This window comes from Octopus sinensis, linkage group LG3, assembly GCF_006345805.1.
Source record: "Octopus sinensis linkage group LG3, ASM634580v1, whole genome shotgun sequence".
NCBI classification, from domain to species: Eukaryota; Metazoa; Mollusca; class Cephalopoda; order Octopoda; family Octopodidae; genus Octopus; species Octopus sinensis.
Genome location: NC_042999.1, coordinates 112,719,104 through 112,733,895, shown reverse-complemented (window position 1 = coordinate 112,733,895; position 14,792 = coordinate 112,719,104). Strand labels below are relative to the sequence as shown.

At 36.5% G+C, this 14,792-nt stretch overlaps 1 protein-coding gene across 2 annotated transcripts in view; it reads left to right on the top strand.

Moving 5' to 3' along the window:
• Positions 1-11,704: 11,704 nt before the first annotated feature.
• Positions 11,705-14,792, top strand: part of LOC115209253 (zinc finger protein 629) — a 64,062-nt gene continuing 60,974 nt past the window's right edge. The window contains exon 1 of one of the 2 annotated variants that reach the window (XM_029777545.2): positions 11,705-11,923. The gene's annotated coding sequence lies outside the window, so the exon portion shown is untranslated. The remainder of the gene's footprint in view (positions 11,924-14,792) is intronic. The other variant, XM_029777544.2, reaches the window with a different exon arrangement.

Here is a 14,792-nt window from a genome sequence, read left to right as displayed (position 1 = left end):
TACCAACAACTGCTATAGTTGGTCATGAGCCAGCCATCTTATAGAAACAACTGGTGAATTTTTTCCTGGTATCTAATGATATCAGAGTCTTTAATTGGTAAGAAATGAGTTAAAAGAACATTTGATCTATAAGGATTAAAGAAAGTAAAGAAAATGTAAATGAAAGGAAGAACTGACCTAAATGCTAAGATGTGAAGAGGGATTTTACCAATGGATTACAAACTTACTTTTGAGAAAAACTAAAAAATTGACATTAGAAAGAATCAGACACATATTTTGTAACATAGATGGCTACAAATCCAAATGCATCTTCCAATCTATGCAATAATACCACCACTGAACTCTCTTCTTTTCTGTTACAACTCCATTCACATCTAGAAAGCTTTAGAACAGGTTGGGCAACCTTTTTTGAGTTGTGTGCTGCAGGAAATATAGCTCATCATCATGTGGGCTGCACAACTAAAAGGTATGCCATTCAGAAAGTCTGCAGCTAACCCATGAGCTGTAGTTTGCCCATGGCTGTTTTAGAGAAAATTAAACCAATACTAGTACTTCACTATTACTTAATTTTATCACCCCTATCTGCACCAAAGGATAAAAAGCAAAGCAGACCCTGGTGTAATTTGAACTTAGAATGTAAGGGCTTGTGACTGGATGCCACAAACATTTTGTCCAGTGCTCAAATGATTTTATCAATACTCTCTTTTGAATGAGAATGTGTCTTTAAGTCCTACATACAATGTATAAATAAATAAATGGTTATGAATAAACATAGGGTTGGTTGGGATGATTTATGAAACCACCTACCACCATACTATAGATTTTTGCTTGAACAGAACTGATCAGGAACACACAAAACAACAATAATATTAAAAATGACTAATATCTTCACAACATCCGCACAGACTAATTTTTAATTTTATAGTTTTTTTAAGAAATGTCCTCCCAAGAAAATTTTTCAGAAGAAAATGTTGCTTGAGATAAAGTTTGGTAAAGGATAGTTTGAAGTTACTTGGAGAATATAAATAAATTGTAAGCAAAAGGATTCCATAAGAGATAGATAGATAGATTGAGTGATAAAGATAGAGAGGGAAAGAGAGAGAGAGAGAGAGAGAGAGAGAGAGAGAGAGAGAGAGAGAGAGAGAGATTGCATAATACTTCTGATGCTGTAGTTGTTTAGTCTCATTGAATGCATTCCACCCATGACCATCTTATCCTTCTCACGAACATTATTTCTCTAGAGCTACAATATCTAATGAACCTCTCTTTCAAAGGTAGTATGGTGTGGTTCAAGTGAGAGTTCACTGCTATTTCTGGTTGATGAGCTATTGCCTAAAGACTTTGGTGCTGGTGGATGAAATATTGTGGTGGAAATGACATTGGAGTTGAATCTGAATGACTAAAAGAATGTCTCTTTAAGACCTCACATGGAGAAAATTTGATGGTAATTTTAGCATATATAATAATAATGATGTAACTCCTTAAGTGCAAATAAATTGGCATGCTATTGAAACATTTGTAGCATATATTAAACTATCAGTATCTAATCATCTTCATTTATGTATATATCTATGTATGAATGTATTCATGCATATATGTATGTGTGTACATATGCATGCATATATATATATATATATATATATATATATATATATATATATATATATATATATATATATATATATATGTGGCACGTAAAAAGCACCCACTACACTCGCAGAGTGGTTGGCGTTAGGAAGGGCATCCAGCCGTAGAAACTCTGCCAGAACAGACTGGAGCCTGGAGCAGCCCCTGGCTTCCAAGACCCCGGTCGAACCGTCCAACCCGTGCTAGCGCGGAAAACAGACGTTAAACGATGATGATGATGATGATGATATATATATATATATATATATGTATGTATATATGAAGTTTGCTTCATATATATGAGGTATCATATTCAGTCCTGTGACATGGCACCTCTAACAAGTATCTTCTGCAATATCCTTTGGTTGATCAAATCCTTCAAAGAAGATTTTGCATATGGAACCCAAAATAATTATGTTAGATGTGTGTGTGTGTGTGTGTGTGCGTGTGTGTATATAATGTTTTGCTTAGAAGCAATACCCAGTGTCAGAATTTTTGACTCAGACTTGATTGTTACAAATTATATATATATGTTATTATGGTTCTCGTTTTGTTAAATAAATAAGTCAACATTCTAATATCCTAAAGCTGATAAACCAACTAAATTGTTTCTCCATGTTCTTATTTGTATTGTGTATATATATATATATATATATACATAAATCAAAACAGAAGATTGGAAAAAGATTTTGGCATTATTTATTCACCATTGCATAAGTTACATTTACTAACAGTTATAAAATTGCACATGTCGGAGAAAAGTGTATTAGAAATTCTTCAAATGCAGACTCAAATAATGCCAGGGTATTATTTGATTTTCTGTCTGAAGAATTTCTGGAAGGAGATATCTTACACTTTTCTCTGACATGTACAATTTTGTAACTCTTATTAGCAAATGAAACATGTGTAATGTTGAATAAATAATACCAAAAATTTTTTCTCATCTCCTGCTTTGAGATATAATTACTCTGCCAAAAATATTTTCCAGAATTTTCAACTCTTATACATACCTCACACAAATATAACATTTGAAATATTAGAACAAGCACATGAACTTCAAGAGTACACAGCTTGGATTTTAACCCTTCTACATAATATATATATATAAAATTAGTTTTAGAGACAGAACCATCCTCAACTCAATCAATATTTAAAGATATTATACCCGACCAAGCCATAAAATATTAAATATGATACTTACTATATCTATTCAGAATCTCATACTTTCCATTTTAAAGACAACACATGTTTCATGACAGTAAGTCGGTATTTTTGTGATATAAGGTCTCTAGTTTCAATACTCAATTAGATCGACATATTCCCAATCTTCAGGTCTGGATTCAACACATTTATTACTCTATCTACTCTATGATGATTGATTAATATATATATATTATAGGTAATGACATATAACTGGTCAGAATGCTACCATTGGTTTCATGCCTCTGTGAAATGTTGATGACTCTGCAGACATGCTGGTGAGAAGTGCATAGCCTCTTAAATGCTAGATATACATATTCACTAGATTAGCTTGTTTCTATCAAGAAGGTTTTGGTTAGCTTGGGGCTGCTATAGCAGAAGATGCTTACCCAAGGTACCACACAGTGGGACTGAATCTGAAACCATATGATTAGGATGCAAACTTCTTACCACATAGAGACTATATGTGCATATCTATATACACATATTATCGCTATATACATACATATATACACACATACACATATATACATGTATACATATATGTACACACGCACATATATATACATTCATATATATATATATATTTTGGCAATGAGTACAGTGAAGAATTCCGGGTAGAGGTAGGGGTCCACCAAGGCTCAGTCCTCAGCCCCCTCCTATTTATCATAGTCCTCCAGGCAATAATGGAGGAATTCAAGACAGGATGCCCCTGGGAGCTCCTCTATGCTGATGACCTTGCTCTAATTGCTGAGTCATTATCAGAACTGGAGAAGAAGTTTCAGGTGTGGAAGCATGGTTTAGAATCGAAGGGCCTTAGAGTCAACCTAGCTAAAACCAAAGTCCTAATAAGTAGGAAGGTAGACAAATCACAAACGCCTTCAGGTAGATGGCCCTGCTCAATCTGTAGAAAAGGTGTAGGTAGAAACTCTATAAGATGCACCAAGTGTAAGCTATGGACACATAAGAGGTGCAGCAATGTCATAGGAAGGCTAACTAGGAAGATGGTTTTTGTATGTGGCAGATGCTCGGGAGCATTAACCTCTGAAAATCTGCAGAAAACAACTTCCGTCACTTTCCAGGGGGAAAAACTAGAAGTAGTTGATAGCTTCCGTTATCTTGGTGACCCAGTCAGTAGTGGGGGTGGGTGTGCTGAAAGTGTAATGGCTAGAGTAAGAATAGCCTAGGCAAAGTTTAGGGAGCTCTTACCTCTGTTGGTGACTAAAGGCCTCTCGCTCAGAGTAAAAGGCAGACTGTATGATGCATGTGTACGAACAGCCATGCTACATGGCAGTGAAACATGGGCCGTGACTGCTGAGGACATGCGTAAGCTCGCGAGAAATGAAGCTAGTATGCTCCGTTGGATGTGTAATGTCAGTGTTCATAGTCGACAGAGTGTAAGTACCTTGAGAGAAAAGTTGGACCTAAGAGGCATCAGATGTTGTGTGCAAGAGAGACGATTGCGCTGGTATGGTCATGTGGTGAGAATGGATGAAGATAGGTGTGTGAAAAAGTGCCACACCCTGGCAGTTGAGGGGACCTGTGGAAGAGGTAGACCCAGGAAAACCTGGGTCGAGGTGGTGAAGCACGACCTTCGAACTCTAGGTCTCACCAAGGAAATGACCAGAGACCGAGACCTATGGAAGTATGCTGTGCGTGAGAAGACCCGGCAAGACCAGTGAGAACAATCAAAATCAAATCATATATCAGAAAGCAGGGGTTAAGTGACCCATCCGTTCGTGTCCGCTGTCAGCCTCGTCTGGCACCCGTGCCGGTGATACGTAAAAGCACCATTCGCTCGTGGCCGTTTGCCAGCTCTGCCTGGCCCCCGTGTCGGTGGCACGTAAAAGCACCATCCGTTCGTGTTCGTGTTCGTTGTCAGCCTCGCCTGGCCCCGTGTCGGTGACACGTAAAAGCACCGTCCGTTCGTGGCCGTTTGCCAGCTCTGTCTGGCCCTGTGTCGGTGGCACGTAAAAGCACCATCCGTTCGTGTCCGTTGCCAGCCTTGGCTGGCCCCCGTGCCGGTGACACATAAAAGCACCGTCCGTTCGTGGCCGTTTGCCAGCTCTGTCTGGCAACCGTGTCGGTGGCACGTAAAAGCACCATCCGTTTGCGTCCGTTGCCAGCCTCGGCTGGCCCCCGTGCCGGTGACACGTAAAAGCACCGTCCGTTCGTGGCCGTTTGCCAGCTCTGTCTGGCCCTGTGTCGGTGGCACGTAAAAGCACCATCCGTTCGTGTCCGTTGCCAGCATCGCCTGGCCCCGTGCCGGTGACACGTAAAAGCACCATCCGTTCGTGGCCGTTCGCCAGCTCTGTCTGGCACCTGTGCAGGTGGCACGTAAAAAACACCCACTACACTCGCGGAGTGGTTGGCGTTAGGAAGGGCATCCAGCCGTAGAAACACTGCCAGATCTGACTGGGCCTGACGAAGCCTTCCAGCTTCACAGACCCCAGTTGACCCGTCCAACCCATGCTAGCATGGAAAGCGGACGCTAAATGATGATGATGATGATGATGATATAAATGTATATATATAAATGTATGTAAGAATTTAAGAGATGTATTATAGGTACTGGATCAGAGTGAGCAATACATTATGGTCAGCCAACTTGAACTGTGTAATCTTGTAAAATTGAATACTATCTTCCAAAATAAATACAAGTATTTTTATGACACTATACTGCTCATAGTAGGATTATAGAAGAGAAATGTCAAATGAGATATACAGAAATAGAATAAGTCTATGAGTAACAGCATGTCAGTCAGTAGTAAAGTTACAATTAGTTTGAAGTGAAGTTGAAAGGGTTAAAGTATCTTAAGTAAACAGTACAATCTTTACTGTTATTTTTATTTAACTTCACGTTGGCCTGGTTGAGCAGACAAAAAAATGTAGTCTTGTCATCAAAAGCATTCCAGTCATAACCATAGCATCTTTTTAGTTTTTATCCATAGGTCTATATCCAGACATACATTTTCCAATGTGCATTTCCTTTTTAAGACAAGAGAGTGTGATTTGAGAGAGATTTGGCTGCGACATCTAACAAGTTAAAGTAACTAAGTAGGGGCTTCTTGCCGGGTGGGGGTGCGATTTCATTACTTTTTTTATATTTAGGGTCAAGTTAAGAATGAAAGGGAGATTAGAAAGGATCTATCTGCTTTCATTTTAATGGATAAATTGGAAGTTGTATTATAAAACAACAATTCTTTCTACTTTCATTTTATTCAATCCTTTTACTGCAGAAATCAGATATATCCGCTCAAAGTTTTATTACTCTTAACTGAAGAAAGCAGTTTTAAATAGCAATCTGTTATTTGTTCAGGAATGTTGTATTTAAAAATAATATTTTGTTGAGACATGTCAAGTTTATAGAGGCAATGTGACATAGAAAAATACCAATTCTATTTTTTGGTATATATTTAACATCATTACTGGAATAACCATGAAATTTCACAGCTAAAGAATTAAACATAGAAAGATTAACAATCTAAATAACAAATAATAAAAAACAACGACAATGCAGAAAATACAAAGTACTGATTTTGATTTAAAAAATTTTTATTTATGATTTCAAAACTAATTATTTTATAAAGGTAAACAATAGATTAAAATTGTCATTTCATTTGTATTTTTTTTAACAATTCACTGCACTTTCTTACCATTTGGTATGCCTCATTAAACATATTTTAGGCAAATCTATATTTATAAATATCTTCCCTTGTAGCTGAAATTCAGTCCATAGCTTTAACCAAAGCAAGGCTGAAATAAACATCCTAACACACTTTCATTTCCATCCCTAACATGTGCGCACACACACACACACACACAACAATCCTACCAAGGCCTCATAAAATGGCAGCAGTAGTTTGCCCTAGAAAATTGTGAATCCCCTTTACAGAAGAATGAATATATCAAAAGCTGAGCAACAGTTTAATTCTTCAAAATAAAAATAATAAGAATGACAATGATCATATGACAACAGAACGATGATAGTGATGATGATGATGGTGATAATAATAAGAATGATACAATCATAGTAAGCACACCAGCAGCAATTCCATGTGAGAAATTAAGATCCAGGTCACCTCATCTTTGTTGTCATTCACAGTCCATTAAATTAGGTGCAACAACACACACTTGTTTGGTTAGCAGATTGATAATGCTTTATACATACATATATGTAGGCATATGTATGCATATAAATACACACATACATAATGTATGTATATATATATATCTACACATGAACACACACACACATATATATATATATATATATACATACATATATATATATATACACACACACATACATATATGTATGTACATAGGTGTATGAGGGGCTGTGCGGTAACAGACTTGCTTCCCAACCACATTGTTCTGGGTTCAGTGCCACTGCATGGCACCTTGACCAAGTGTCTTTTACTACAGCCTTGGGCCGACCAAAGCCTTGTGAGTAGATTTGGTAGACGGAAACAGAAAGAAACCACAGACACACACACACATATATATATATAAATTAAATTAGAGATAAAACCACTATTAGGCAACTCAAATATTATTATTATATATATATAATGTATATATGTCTGCGTTTGTGTGTCTGTATTTGTCCTCCCACCATCGCCGGACAACTGATGTTAGTGTGTTCACATCCCCGTAACTTAGTGGTTCAGCAAAATGACCAATAGAATAAGTACTAATCTTATTCAACAAAGTCTAGTTGATTTGTTTGACTAAAGGCAGTGCTCCAGCATGGCCGCAGTCAAATGACTGAAACAAGTAAAAGAACAAAAGAATATGTATATGTATGTCATGGTCTGGTTAGGAAAATCCTGCTACTGGTACTGTATAACCCAGTTACTATGGGTTTTATATAGTTGGGTGGCTGATGACTAAACTGGTGTTGTCGACTCTTTGCAGGACTAAAAGGAAGACCTGCCAAAGATTGGATGTGATTATTCTGAGCCACAGCCATCCATACAAGTTGTGCCTTGTAAAAACATCCTCCATGTGGGCTGGCAAACTGAGCAGCTGGTCTGAGGTTCTAATCATGAAAACTCCAATGAAAAACATACTATGCTTTTGATTTGGAGTCAACTTTCGCAAGTGATCTGGCATACAGCAAGATGTACATATGTATATATTTATATCTATATATATATGGTGAAAGTGCATGGTTCAGTGGTTAGAGCTCAGTCATGAGGTAGTGAGTTTGAATCTCATGGTTATTCATCACTGAAAAGTGTCGTTCATCATTTTCATCCAATTTACAGGGGTACTGTATGTATTTTTTGTGGAACCAGCATCTAGCAAATTGTCAAGTCCTCCAAAAGACAGACTCAGGGACATTTCAACATTACTTTATGTCACCTTAACGGCCCAATCCTTCTAGGGGACATTTGGGTGGAGAGCTTTCTATTGTGGTGCCAGCATATGAGATGGGAGTACCGGAAATCAAGGTGTGCACTTACATTCAGGAAATGTGATTAAGGAGGGGAGCAGCAGAAAACCAGAATCAATGGGTGAGAGGAAGATGCCTGTATGAGTATATACTAAAGAAATTCATGGTTTTAGTTTCAGTCCTACTGAACAGCACTATGTGCAAGTATTTTCTACTAAAACTTCAGGTCACCAACTGTCTTGTAAGTGATTTCAGTGGTAGGCAGAAGTCCATTTAGAGAGCTGAACAATTACTGCAAAGCTATATGTGTATATATATATTTATATACCCAATGCTCTAATGATTCTGGAGAGTACATGATGATAGGCATTCCTCTGCTACTCAGGCATCCATTTACACACACACATGTATCATCATCATTATTCCAATTCCATGTGTCAGATAGTTTGATAAGATTTGACAAGTCCAAGTACTACATTGCACTCAACTGTTTACTCCAGCATTGTTTCTTTGGCTGGATGCCCTTCTTAATGCCATCCTCTTTATAGTGCATACTTAGATTATTTAGATAAGTTTCGGCTGAAGTTGGCCCAGGCCATGTCTAATTTAATAGCACCACCAGGAAGAGATACACAGTCAGCTCTTGGGCACCATAGCCCATTCGAGCAGAGAGTTATTATTTCCAGGTGTGGGTGGTTTGTCTGGTATTTGTTGGAGGTAATCATCTAGGGACTGTTTAAATGCTGTGAAATCACTTTCCTCCTTTATGTTGCTGGCACAATGTTGAAGAGAGCAGGGCCAGTTGAGGTGAAATAGTTGTAGTGTTGTAATACGACATGAACATGATTTCTGTAGTGGATGCATGGCACGGGGGTCAAGCCTTGGATGAATTTTAAAGTTGATACCTATATCATTTGGGCAATGTTGATGGAATATTTTCCACATCATACAGATGATACAGCACTCATGGTGGCGTTGGAGGGAGTAAAGCCTGAGCTTTTTGAGTTGATCCCAATAGTCAAGACTTGTCATGTCCTCTATTTTTTTTTTTTGTGATTGATCTCTGGGGAGCTTCAATTTTCATAATATTGTGTATCATGTGGGGTGACCACAGCGGACAACAGTATACTAGGTGTTATTTTTTAAAAGATCACCAACATGAGTGATACCACAAGGCAACTTGCAAGACTATCAACTAAAAAAAAGAGGTGGCTTTATGCTACATGAGGGTTAAAGTATGGAAGCAGAACAGGTTTCTAGAAAAGAAGGCGGGAGATGGGAAGCTAAGACGGGTAATAATGAGGTATCTGTGAGGACCCTCAAGATATGAGTAGAAATGAGCGGGACTAGAAGAATAGGGCATGTGTGTGGTTAGACGTTGCAAGAATGCAAGAGAGAATGAGAGATGGGGAATGGCTAAGGGGGAGAATATAATGAATGAAAAATAAGTGTTGAGGGGTGGGTGTAGTAAATGGTGGAGAAATGAACGTCTTAACCGAACAGCAATACCTGTGGCATATATATGTGTATGTGTTTGGTTGTTCATATAATTTATAAAAGTTTGTGTAAATATACACATATAAATATATATGTATATATACATATATAAATATATGTATAAATAAATATATCTATTGATGTGTGTGTGTGTATATATATATATTGTATATCTTTTAGTATTAATATATCTAGCAATCTCTCCATTCATTTAAGTGCCAACGCACGAAACTCCCGGTCCTTGAGTCACTGTTACTTCTACTAAATATTAATATATATGTACACACACATACATATATAAACACTCATTTCTATATCTTTCTCCCCAAATATATATATGTTATATGCAATGGAAATCTAAAACAAAAACTGTAAAAATAGAAGTCCAATTAACGATCAATTGTAACTGACAGGTTAAAAAAAAAAAAGAAAAGAAAACATCAAGCGAAAGCACATAAAATGACATCCATTCAATGGCATTGGAAAATAATGCCAAAAAACGAGACTAAAAAAAATATCAGATTTACTTCCCAAATATGGGAATGGCGAAAAAGAAAATTATGTAGAAACAAAAAAGTCACAAGAAAAAAGTATCAATTCTAGGAAGAGACAAAAAATTTTGACAATCGATTATTCCCAAAACAATCAGTATGTTGTTTACATTATGGGGTTGCTGTTGATTAATCGCTGATCAGATCAAAGCATTCCAACCGTGACCATGCCATTCATTCATACATATTGTATGACTACATTTTCAACATTCGCTTTTGAAAGATGGGAGGGATTAATTTGAGGGAGACTGGCTGTTGTTCCTTGTCTGACGAATCATTACGTTCATTCATTGGTTTGTTAAGTTTTGTCTACAAAAATAAACAACTAAATTCACACACATTCTTTACTATATACACATACTATAATAGGAACAATTAAAGTTAAACGATTGTGAGTTTTACCGCCTTATGGATTTTGAATAAACTGCAAATCTTAATTTCTACAATGATTGTGCACGCGTGAGGAAATCCGTGGAAATGATTTAATTTAGTTGTCTATATTTGTAGAACACCTCATTGAGAAAGTGTGTGTGTGTGTAGATTAAACGCTGAAAACAAACATAAACCCGCTATTTTCTTCCTTCCTTGGTCCTCCACTGGAAAACGTAAGAGACAGATAGACCAGATGTATATATATGCATTTAAAGACCTCCATAAAAAATTGTGTGGATTAAGGACCAACATTTTTTTTTTATCAGCAAATGGAAAGGGCCCGAGATTTATAAGCAAATGAATACGGGATGTTTTGATGTTCATGTAATTTTCAAGATATCTATAAAAATCTGACTGAAAGAGAAAAAATTAATGACGAGAACTAGATATATATGTATACTCGCACACAGAAAAATATATGAGTTCAGATGTAACAATATAAACATGAATTTAAAGGTTTTTAACTAAAATGTATTGATTTCTTTTATAAAAAAAATCACCACAAAAGCGAGTGAGGGATGTGATGTGATGTTCATATCATTTTCAACTGTGCTGAAGAAGAAAGTTAAAATTTATTGTAAACATAACCTCAAACAACGAAAAAAAAAACATCAAAAGAAAGTAATAATTCATAATTTTCTTCCACATTTATACAACAGAAAAAAAGTACCGTTGTATAAATGTGTTAACCTCATAAAAAAATAACAAAAATATCCCCCCAAACACCTAATGATAAATCAACGAGCATCAATTTAAGGGCGAGAACTATGCTGCGACGATGGTGTTGACATAATTTGCAAAGCGCTACTGTTGGGGTAGGCAAAGACAGTATTATAGTGGGAGAAAGAGTGAAGCTGAAGATATTTTTTAACTGCCAGCTTGATATTGTGTCATCGGAGCGGACGAGCTGCAGGAAGGGGTGGAAAGAATGATAAAAAAATAGATTAAGAAAAAAGACGTTTTTTTTAACCAATGGCAGCTGTTACATTCCGAAAAGTCCGGTAGACCGGAAGTTACTGTAGAATGCCTTTTTTTTTTATTTTATTTATATTCCTCTCCTCATCCTCCTCTTTATTCTTCTTCTTGTTCTTTCCCCTCTTTTCAACATTTTGCTAGAATGGATTCAAAATTATCGACGAGACGTTGACATTGAATCGCGAGCCGTTTACTTTGTTTATTTTTGTTCATTGTTCGGAAAGTAATTATCTCGATTAAGGTAACTAACTCCCTGACCATTTTACACCCCTTTCATGTTGTTTTGTTTATTTCGTACTGTTTGCTAGACGCGTGTTATATATATATATATATATATATATATATATATATATATATAGATATGTGTGTGTGTGTGTGTAAACATACAGGTTGCAGTGTATATATATATATCGTATAAAAACGTGTATATTCATGGATGGGGAAAAGGGGTGGCTTATTCTGCTCCCTTGGGACGTTTCGTATAACTGTTTCCACCTGAATTTCTCGTTACCTTTTGTAAAAATCAAAAACAAAAAGCATGCATTAGATTGTTTACCGATTGTTGGGCAAATAAAGCCGATCATTTTTGTTTTTTCTACATTCTATTAAAACGATTTCCCAGGCATTATTATAATAATCATTATAATTATATATTATTATTATTATTATTATTAGCATACAGTACTAATGCTACTGTCGTTATTTTGATAATTTTTTTTTTACCTCTTTTATTGCTAATGTTGACATTGATATCAGAACCGAAACCAAAACAGATATCTGTATAATATGTAACTGGAGTCCACTCGAACAGTTATAGTAGCGATCGAGCAACAAAGAGGACAGGGAAAAAAAACTGCTGTCACACACGCATACACACACTAGTGTGATGAAGACCAGGAAAAAAATATATTAAGTTCACATACTGCGATGTGAAAGCTGCCATAAGAACTGTGAAAGAAGGGCGGCAACAGTAGGGGAAGGGAAAGTCGAGTTTATATACAACATGGTCTGAGTGCTAGAACGAGTGAATGGTGTGTGCATCTCATCACACGCGCACATACACACACTTCACACAACTCATGCACACACATCTGATGAAAGACACACACTTGTAACTGCCACCACACTTGTGGTTTTGTTATTGTTTCTGATATCTAGACAGGTTTCTGTCTAGTTCATCTCGCACGGAAGGGGCTCTAGAAGTAACGGCGAAATATATTTTACTCCAGTTTGTGCTGTTGAGGAATGGTAATGGGCCTGCCTTCATCACCCATTCCACTTTATCATATCTTATTTCTTCCGGTTTAAGCGCCTTAATTTATATATCTTTCTACTGTCTGTCTTTCTCAGACTGAACAGCACTGGATACACTACCGATCTACACCTACACTCACATCCAAACTTAAATTTCTCCGTTGTCAGTACAGGACAACAGTCGGTCTGTCCGTTTAGTTAACTCTTGTCCCGAACTTCGGTTTATTTATACTCAACACAGGACAGCAACATACACACACACTAATATATATATATATATATATATATATATATATATATATATTATATATATATATATATATATATATATATAGTGTGTGTGTGTGTGTGTGTGTGTGTGTGTGGAGTTGGTGATGCTAACTGGAAAATTGAACTCAAAACATGAGTATATATATATTTTGCAAATTCACTACGAAATTTAAACCTAAGTTCTTGATTTTTTCTGATGTGCCATATTTAAACCCAAAATTTTGATCGATACATTTTCTAGATTAAAAAAAGTCTATTGGGTAAGCTGAAAATAAAATATCTTGATTTATTTTAGTGATGATCCGGTATTCAGCATCTGTAAAAAAAAAATAAATAAATAAAACAACAACAACGAAAAGGCAAAGGAAAACCACTCAGAAAATGAACTCAAGTTAACGAGCAAGAAACCCTCGTATTTAAACTCTTGTCCCTTGTGTCCAATTATTTTTACAGCAGTGACAACATGGAAAGATAGTTATATTGGGGGAAAGAAATGGGATGCTATAACTTCATTTCTTTTTGTAATGTTTTAGGGTCAGCGTTAAAACTCACAAGTTTCCATATCCTATCACTTGTAAAAATGCAAACTTCATATAATTTCTTCAAATTGGACTTAAGAATAAGCATTCATCATCGTGACCTCCTCGACCATCGTCATCGTGGCGGGGGTGATTAGTGCAGGGATGTGTATTTGACGAACAAAATCTGCGACACAGTTTTCATATTCAGTTCACACCGCCTTCCCGTCATCAACTCTTAGGAAACGATATAAAAAGAAAGCTTCTACATAGTTACTTGACCTGTTAGTGACAGCATTCCTAATCTTCCCCAGATCCTCTTTTTACAAAAAAGTAAGGGCTCATTGAACTATGTTTATCTAAAAAAAAAAAAAAGACTGCACAGTCATGGAATCAACATCTTTGATCATAAATCTGTTCGATCAAGTCTCACCTTGGACTAAGCGATAACTTTTTGGAAAGGGCATTTATGTCTCAGCATCTCATTACCCACCACTTCATAATTTTGATGCTTGTGGAAACATTAACTGTTCTCGTTAATACAGTTATGGCGGTAGAATTTGAGCTGGTAAATGGCGGAGAACCGGCTACTTTCTTTTACCCTTTCACCTCAGCTCAAATTCAGGCTTCTTGTCACTAGAAACTATAGTGCATCCTCCCATCATTTATCTTCATTATGGTATGGGTTTACATTCTCAACAAACTGTGTTCGTGACCTGGTTTCATGTCTCACTTTGAATCATTTCACTTTTATTGCAAGTATCTTTGAGAAAGGCATGGCTAGCACTTAAGTAAATAATTGTAAAAAAACACTTTTTTTTAAAACTTGTGACGTGTGCGGCGTTAATTAAGTTATTGTCAAATGAAGTCTGCAATTCGATTCCGAGACAGAACGACTTGTTACTGCCTAAGAGATCTGTATGCTATATTTTCTCTTTTAACGGTTTAAAAATAAAACCAGCAAGTACCCTACCGGCAAGTAGTGATTGCGACCTGGTTTAAATATGTGACTGAATACATTTCCCCTAACCGCAAGTCGCTAACGCCTTTAATGATAAATATGAACAT